The sequence below is a fragment of the Eleutherodactylus coqui genome, chromosome 11 (genome assembly GCF_035609145.1).
Source record: "Eleutherodactylus coqui strain aEleCoq1 chromosome 11, aEleCoq1.hap1, whole genome shotgun sequence".
NCBI classification, from domain to species: Eukaryota; Metazoa; Chordata; class Amphibia; order Anura; family Eleutherodactylidae; genus Eleutherodactylus; species Eleutherodactylus coqui.
The window spans coordinates 6,221,205-6,231,593 of NC_089847.1; positions in this window are offsets into that span (position 1 = coordinate 6,221,205).

Genomic DNA, 10,389 nt, shown 5'->3' on the forward strand with positions numbered 1-10,389 from the left:
CTGCTGTCTAATATCTCACGCATATTCTATGGGTGCACATATAGTGCCCACACCCATGTATATCCTGTATATACTCTATAGGTGCGAGGCATATGTAATACCCTCTCTATCATATATCATAAAACATGTATAACGCCCCCTCTATGTATATTGTGCATCATCTACAGGTGCCAGGTGTATATAGTGCCTCATCCATCTTGTATATATAGGTACCAGGTGAATATAGTGCCTCATCCATCCTGTATATTAGGGTACCAGGTGTATATAGTGCCTCATCCATCCTGTATATAGAGGTACCAGGTGTTCATAGTGCCTCATCCATCCTGTATATATAGGTACCAGGTGTATATAGTGCCCTATCCATCCTACATAGGCACTATATACACCTGGTACCTATATATATATATATATATATATATATATATAGGTACCAGGTGTATATAGTGCCTCATCCATCCTGTATATAGAGGTACCAGGTGTATATAGTGCCTCATCCATCCTGTATATAGAGGTACCAGGTGTACATAGTGTCTCATCCATCCTGTATATAGAGGTACCAGGTGTATATTTAGGTATCAGGTGTAAATAGTGCCTCATCCATCCTGTATATATAGTTACCAGGTGTAAATAGTGCCGCATCCATCCTGTATATATAGTTACCAGGTGTATATAGTGCCTCATTTATCCTGTATATAAAGGTACCAGGTGTATATAGTACCTCATCCATCCTGTATATATAGTTACCAGGTGTATATAGTGCCTCGTCCATCCTGTATATAGAGGTACCAGGTGTACAGAGTGCCTCATCCATCCTGTATATATACCCTGTTTTCCCAAAAATAAGACAGCGTCTTATATTAATTTTTTAAACCAAAAAGGTTTAACTTTTTTACATGTATAGCTGCCCTGACAGTATTTAAATTGACTTTTTAAATTAACTGTTAGCAGGGCTTAATTTTGGAGTAGGGCTTATATTTCAAGCATCCTCAAAAAGCCTGAAAAATCATTTTGCATTATCAAAACTTCTGGAAAATCATGCTGTCTTATTTTCAGGGAAACAGGATAGGTACCAGGTGTAAATAGTACCTCATCCATCCTGTATATATAGGTGCCAGGTGTATATAGTGCCTCATCCATCCTGTATTTTAGGGTACCAGGTGTAAATAGTACCTCATCCATCCAGTATATATAGGTACCAGGTGTATATAGTGCCTCATCCATCCTGTATATATAGGTGCCAGGTGTATATAGTGCCTCATCCACCCTGTATATATAGGTACCAGGTGTATATAGTGCCTAATACATCCTGTATTTTAGGGTACCAGGTGTAAATAGTGCCTCATCCATCCTGTTTATATAGGTGCCAGGTGTATATAGTGCCTCATCCACCCTGTATATATAGGTACCAGGTGTATATAGTGCCTAATATATCCTGTATTTTAGGGTACCAGGTGTAAATAGTACCTCATCCATCCAGTATATATAGGTACCAGGTGTATATAGTGCCTCATCCATCCTGTATATATAGGTGCCAGGTGTATATAGTGCCTCATCCATCCTGTATATATAGATACCAGGTGTATATAGTGCCTCATCCATCCTGTATTTTAGGGTACCAGGTGTAAATAGTGCCTCAACCATCCTGTATATATAGGTATCAGGTGTATATAGTGCCTCGTCCACCCTGTACATATAGGTACCAGGTGTAAATAGTGCCTCATCCATCCTGTATATATAGGTGCCAGGTGTATATAGTGCCTCATCCACCCTGTATATATAGGTACCAGGTGTATATAGTGCCTAATACATCCTGTATTTTAGGGTACCAGGTGTAAATAGTGCCTCATCCATCCTGTATATATAGGTACCAGGTGTAAATAGTGCCTCATCCAAGCCTGTATATAGAGGTACCAGGTGTATATAGTGCCTCATCCACCCTGTATATAGAGGTACCAGGTGTAAATAGTGCCTCATCTATCCTGTATATAGAGGTACCAGGTGTATATAGTACCTCATCCATCCTGTATATATATAGGTACCAGGTGTATATAGTGCCTCATCCATCCTGTATATATAGGTACCAGGTGTAAATAGTGCCTCATCCATCCTGTATATATAGGTGCCAGGTGTATATAGTGCCTAATCCATCCTGTATTTTAGGGTACCAGGTGTAAATAGTGCCTCATCCATCCTGTATATATAGGGACTAGGTGTATATAGTGCCTCATCCATCCTGTTTATATAGGTACCAGGTGTAAATAGTGCCTCATCCAAGCCTGTATATAGAGGTACCAGGTGTATATAGTGCCTCATCCAAGCCTGTATATAGAGGTACCAGGTGTATATAGTGCCTCATCCACCCTGTATATAGAGGTACCAGGTGTAAATAGTGCCTCATCCACCCTGTATATATAGGTGCCAGGTGTATATAGTGCCTCATCCACCCTGTATATATAGGTGCCATGTGTATATAGTGCCTCATCCATCCTGTATATATAGATACCAGGTGTATATAGTGCCTAATCCATCCTGTATATATAGTTACCAGATGTATATAGTGCCTCATCCATCCTGTATATAGACATACCAGGTGTACATAGTGCCTCATCCATCCTGTATATATACACCCTGTTTCCCCGAAAATAAGACAGTGTCTTATATTAATTTTTGTTCCTCATCCATCAAAAAGGTTTGACTTTTTTACATGTATAGCTGCCCTGACACTATTTAAATTGACTTTAATTAACTGTTAGCAGGGCTTAATTTTGGAGTAGGGCTTATATTTCAAGCAGCCTCAAAAAGCCTGAAAAATCATTTTGCATCCTCAAAAATTCTGGAAAATCATGCTATGTCTTATTTTCAGGGAAACAGGGTAGGTACCAGGTGTAAATAGTACCTCATCCATCCTGTATATATAGGTACCAGGTGTATATAGTGCCTCATCCATCCTGTATATATAGGTGCCAGGTGTATATAGTGCCTCATCCATCCTGTATTTTAGGGTACCAGGTGTAAACAGTGCCTCATCCATCCTGTATATATAGGTACCAGGTGTATATAGACCCTCATCCATCCTGTATATATAGGCACCAGGTGTAAATAGTGCCTCATCCACCCTGTATATAGAGCTACCAGGTGTATATAGTGCCTCATCTATCCTGTATATAGAGGTACCAGGTGTATATAGTACCTCATCCATCCTGTATATAGAGGTACCAGGTGTATATAGTGCCTCATCCATCCTGTATATAGAGGTACCAGGTGTACATAGTGTCTCATCCATCCTGTATATAGAGGTACCAGGTGTACATAGTTCCTCATCCATCCTGTATATAGAGGTACCAGGTGTATTTAGTGCCTCATCCACCCTGTATATATAGGTACCAGGTGTATATATAGGTATCAGGTGTAAATAGTGCCTCATCCATCCTGTATATATAGTTACCAGGTGTAAATAGTACCTCATCCATCCTGTATATATAGGTACCAGGTGTATATAGTGCCTCATCCATCCTGTATTTTAGGGTACCAGGTGTAAATAGTACCTCATCCATCCAGTATATATAGGTACCAGGTGTATATAGTGCCTCATCCATCCTGTATATATAGGTGCCAGGTGTATATAGTGCCTCATCCATCCTGTATATATAGGTACCAGGTGTAAATAGTGCCTCATCCACCCTGTATATAGAGGTAACAGGTGTATATAGTGCCTCATCTATCCTGTATATAGAGGTACCAGGTGTATATAGTACCTCATCCATCCTGTATATATATAGGTACCAGGTGTATACAGTGCCTCATCCATAATATATACATACAGGTACCAGGTGTATATAGTGCCTCATCCATCCTGTATATATAGGTACCAGGTGTAAATAGTGCCTCATCCATTCTGTATATATAGGTGCAGGTGTATATAGTGCCTAATCCATACTGTATTTTAGGGTACCAGGTGTAAATAGTGCCTCATCCATCCTGTATAAATAGGTACCAGGTGTAAACAGTGCCTCGTCCACCCTGTATATAGAGGTACCAGGTGTATATAGTGCCTCATCCATCCTGTATATAGAGGTACCAGGTGTAAATAGTGCCTCATCCATCCCATATATATATATATATATATATATATATAGGTACCACCCTGTGAATATATAGGTGCCAGGTGTATATAGTGCCTCATCCACCCCGTATATATAGGTACCAGGTGTAAATAGTGCCTCATTCATCCTGTGTATATATAGGTACCAGGTGTATATAGTACCTCATCCATCCTGTATATATAGGTACCAGATGTAAATAGTGCCTCATACATCCTGTATATATAGGTACCAGGTGTATATAGTACCTTATCCCTCCTGTATATATAGGTACCAGGTGTATATAGTGCCCCATTATCCTGTATATACAGGTACTAGGTGTATATAGTGCCCCATTATCCTGTATATACAGGTACTAGGTGTATATAGTGCCTCATCCATCCTGTATATATAGGGTACCAGGTGTAGATAGTGCCTTATCCACCCTGTATTTTAGGGTACCTGGTGTATATAGTGCCTAATTCATCCTGTATATATAGGTACCAGGTGTATATAGTGCCTTATCCATCCTATATATATATATATATATATATATATATATATATATATATACAGATACCAGGTGTATATAGTACACCATCCATCCTGTATATATAGGTACCAGATGTAAATAGTGCCTCATCCATCCTGTATATATAGGTACCAGGTGTATATAGTGCCTCATCCATCCTGTATATAGAGGTACCAGGTGTATATAGTGCCTCATCCACCCTGTATATAGAGGTACTAGGTGGATATAGTGCCTAATCCATCCTGTATATATAGGTACCAGATGTAAATAGTACCTCATCCCTCCTGTATATATAGGTACCAGGTGTATATAGTGCTTCATTATCCTGTATATATAGGTACTAGTTGTATATAGTGCCTCATACATCCTGTATATATAGGTACCAGGTGTATATAGTGCCTCATACATCCTGTATATAGAGGTACCAGGTGTAGATAGTGCCTTATCCATCCTGTATATAGAGGTACCAGGTGTATATAGTGCCTCATCCATCCTGTATATACTCTATAGGTGTCATGTGTATATAGTGCCTCATCCATCCTGTATACTAGGGTACCAGGTTTATATAGTGCCTCATCCATCCTGTATATAGATACCAGGTGTATATAGTACCTCATCCATCCTGTATATTAGGGCACCAGGTGTACATAGTGCCTCATCCATCCTGTATATATAGGTACCAGGTGTACATAGTGCCTCATCCATCCTGTATATAGAGGTACCAGGTGTATATAGTGCCTCATCCATCCTGTATATACTCTATAGGTGTCATGTGTATATAGTGCCTCATCCATCCTGTATACTAGGGTACCAGGTTTATATAGTGCCTCATCCATCCTGTATATAGATACCAGGTGTATATAGTACCTCATCCATCCTGTATATTAGGGCACCAGGTGTACATAGTGCCTCATCCATCCTGTATATATAGGTACCAGGTGTACATAGTGTCTCGTCCATAATATATACATATATACATATAGGTACCAGGTGTATATAGTGCCTCATCCACTTTGTATATAGAGGTACCAGGTGTACATAGTGCCTCATCCATTCTGTATATAGAGGTACCAGGTGTACATAGTGCCTCATCCACCCTGTATATAGAGGTACCAGGTGTATATAGTGCCTCATCCATAATATATACATATAGGTAGCAGGTGTATATAGTGCCTCATCCATCCTGTATATATAGGTGCCAAGTGTATACAGTGCCTAATCCATCCTGTATATATAGTTACCAGGTGTAAATAGTGCCTCATCCATCCTGTATATATAGGTACCAGGTGTATATAGACCCTCATCCATCCTGTATATATAGGTACCAGGTGTATATAGTGCCTCATCCATCCTGTATATATAGGTGCCAGGTGTATATAGTGCCTCACCCATCTTGTATATATAGATACCAGGTGTATATAGTGCCTCACCCATCTTGTATATATAGGTACCAGGTGTATATAGTGCCTCATCCATCCTGTATATATAGATACCAGGTGTATATAGTGCCTCCTCCATCCTGTATATTAGGGCACCAGGTGTACATAGTGCCTCATCCATCCTGTATATATAGGTACCAGGTGTATATAGACCCTCATCCATCCTGTATATATAGGTACCAGGTGTATATAGTGCCTCATCCATCCTGTATATATATATAGATACCAGGTGTATATAGTGCATCACCGACCCTGTATATATAGGTACCAGGTGTATATAGTGCCTCATCCATCCTGTATATATAGGTACCAGGTGTACATAGTGCCTCATCCATCCTGTATATATAGGTACCAGGTGTATATAGACCCTCATCCATCCTGTATATATAGGTACCAGGTGTATATAGTGCCTCATCCATCCTGTATATATAGGTACCAGGTGTATATAGACCCTCATCCATCCTGTATATATAGGTACCAGGTGTATATAGACCCTCATCCATCCTGTATATATAGGTACCAGGTGTATATAGACCCTCATCCATCCTGTATATATAGGTACCAGGTGCATATAGTGTCTCATCCATCCTGTATATATAGGTACCAGGTGTACATAGGGTCTCATCCATCCTGTATATATAGGTACCAGGTGTACATAGTGTCTCATCCATCCTGTATATATAGGTACCAGGTGTATATAGACCCTCATCCATCCTGTATATATAGGTACCAGGTGTACATAGTGCCTCATCCATCCTGTATATAGAGGTACCAGGTGTATATAGTGCCTCATCCATCCTGTATATAGAGGTACCAGGTGTATATAGTGCCTCATTCCTCCTGTATATATTGATACCAGGTGTATATAGACCCCCATCCATCCTGTATATATAGGTACCAGGTGTATATAGTGCCTCATCCATCCTGTATATAGAGGTACCAGGTGTACATAGTGTCTCATCCATCCTGTATATAGAGGTACCAGGTGTATATAGTGCCTCATCCATCGTGTATATAGAGGTACCAGGTGTACATCGTGTCTCATCCATCCTGTATATAGAGGTACCAGGTGTATATAGTGCCTCATCCATCCTGTATATAGAGGTACCAGGTGTATATAGTGCCTCATCCATCCTGTATATAGAGGTACCAGGTGTATATAGTGCCTCATTCCTCCTGTATATATAGATACCAGGTGTATATAGACCCCCATCCATCCTGTATATATAGGTACCAGGTGTATATAGTGCCTCATCCATCCTGTATATAGAGGTACCAGGTGTATATAGTACCTCATCCATCCTGTATATATATAGGTACCAGGTGTATACAGTGCCTCATCCATAATATATACATACAGGTACCAGGTGTATATAGTGCCTCATCCATCCTGTATATATAGGTACCAGGTGTAAATAGTGCCTCATCCATTCTGTATATATAGGTGCAGGTGTATATAGTGCCTAATCCATACTGTATTTTAGGGTACCAGGTGTAAATAGTGCCTCATCCATCCTGTATAAATAGGTACCAGGTGTAAACAGTGCCTCGTCCACCCTGTATATAGAGGTACCAGGTGTATATAGTGCCTCATCCATCCTGTATATAGAGGTACCAGGTGTAAATAGTGCCTCATCCATCCCATATATATATATATATATATATATATATATATATATATATATATAGGTACCACCCTGTGAATATATAGGTGCCAGGTGTATATAGTGCCTCATCCACCCCGTATATATAGGTACCAGGTGTAAATAGTGCCTCATTCATCCTGTGTATATATAGGTACCAGGTGTATATAGTACCTCATCCATCCTGTATATATAGGTACCAGATGTAAATAGTGCCTCATACATCCTGTATATATAGGTACCAGGTGTATATAGTACCTTATCCCTCCTGTATATATAGGTACCAGGTGTATATAGTGCCCCATTATCCTGTATATACAGGTACTAGGTGTATATAGTGCCCCATCATCCTGTATATACAGGTACTAGGTGTATATAGTGCCTCATCCATCCTGTATATATAGGGTACCAGGTGTAGATAGTGCCTTATCCACCCTGTATTTTAGGGTACCTGGTGTATATAGTGCCTAATTCATCCTGTATATATAGGTACCAGGTGTATATAGTGCCTTATCCATCCTATATATATATATATATATATATATATATATATATATATATACAGATACCAGGTGTATATAGTACACCATCCATCCTGTATATATAGGTACCAGATGTAAATAGTGCCTCATCCATCCTGTATATATAGGTACCAGGTGTATATAGTGCCTCATCCATCCTGTATATAGAGGTACCAGGTGTATATAGTGCCTCATCCACCCTGTATATAGAGGTACTAGGTGGATATAGTGCCTTATCCATCCTGTATATATAGGTACCAGATGTAAATAGCACCTCATCCCTCCTGTATATATAGGTACCAGGTGTATATAGTGCTTCATTATCCTGTATATATAGGTGCTAGTTGTATATAGTGCCTCATACATCCTGTATATATAGGTACCAGGTGTATATAGTGCCTCATACATCCTGTATATAGAGGTACCAGGTGTAGATAGTGCCTTATCCATCCTGTATATAGAGGTACCAGGTGTATATAGTGCCTCATCCATCCTGTATATACTCTATAGGTGTCATGTGTATATAGTGCCTCATCCATCCTGTATACTAGGGTACCAGGTTTATATAGTGCCTCATCCATCCTGTATATAGATACCAGGTGTATATAGTACCTCATCCATCCTGTATATTAGGGCACCAGGTGTACATAGTGCCTCATCCATCCTGTATATATAGGTACCAGGTGTACATAGTGCCTCATCCATCCTGTATATAGAGGTACCAGGTGTATATAGTGCCTCATCCATCCTGTATATACTCTATAGGTGTCATGTGTATATAGTGCCTCATCCATCCTGTATACTAGGGTACCAGGTTTATATAGTGCCTCATCCATCCTGTATATAGATACCAGGTGTATATAGTACCTCATCCATCCTGTATATTAGGGCACCAGGTATACATAGTGCCTCATCCATCCTGTATATATAGGTACCAGGTGTACATAGTGTCTCGTCCATAATATATACATATATACATATAGGTACCAGGTGTATATAGTGCCTCATCCACTTTGTATATAGAGGTACCAGGTGTACATAGTGCCTCATCCATTCTGTATATAGAGGTACCAGGTGTATATAGTGCCTCATCCATAATATATACATATAGGTAGCAGGTGTATATAGTGCCTCATCCATCCTGTATATATAGGTGCCAAGTGTATACAGTGCCTAATCCATCCTGTATATATAGTTACCAGGTGTAAATAGTGCCTCATCCATCCTGTATATATAGGTACCAGGTGTATATAGACCCTCATCCATCCTGTATATATAGGTACCAGGTGTATATAGTGCCTCATCCATCCTGTATATATAGGTGCCAGGTGTATATAGTGCCTCACCCATCTTGTATATATAGATACCAGGTGTATATAGTGCCTCACCCATCTTGTATATATAGGTACCAGGTGTATATAGTGCCTCATCCATCCTGTATATATAGATACCAGGTGTATATAGTGCCTCATCCATCCTGTATATTAGGGCACCAGGTGTACATAGTGCCTCATCCATCCTGTATATATAGGTACCAGGTGTATATAGACCCTCATCCATCCTGTATATATATAGATACCAGGTGTATATAGTGCATCACCCACCCTGTAGATATAGGTACCAGGTGTATATAGTGCCTCATCCATCCTGTATATATAGGTACCAGGTGTACATAGTGCCTCATCCATCCTGTATATATAGGTACCAGGTGTATATAGACCCTCATCCATCCTGTATATATAGGTACCAGGTGTATATAGTGCCTCATCCATCCTGTATATATAGGTACCAGGTGTATATAGACCCTCATCCATCCTGTATATATAGGTACCAGGTGTATATAGACCCTCATCCATCCTGTATATATAGGTACCAGGTGCATATAGTGTCTCATCCATCCTGTATATATAGGTACCAGGTGTACATAGTGTCTCATCCATCCTGTATATATAGGTACCAGGTGTACATAGTGTATCATCCATCCTGTATATATAGGTACCAGGTGTATATAGACCCTCATCCATCCTGTATATATAGGTACCAGGTGTACATAGTGCCTCATCCATCCTGTATATAGAGGTACCAGGTGTATATAGTGCCTCATCCATCCTGTATATAGAGGTACCAGGTGTATATAGTGCCTCATTCCTCCTGTATATATAGATACCAGGTGTA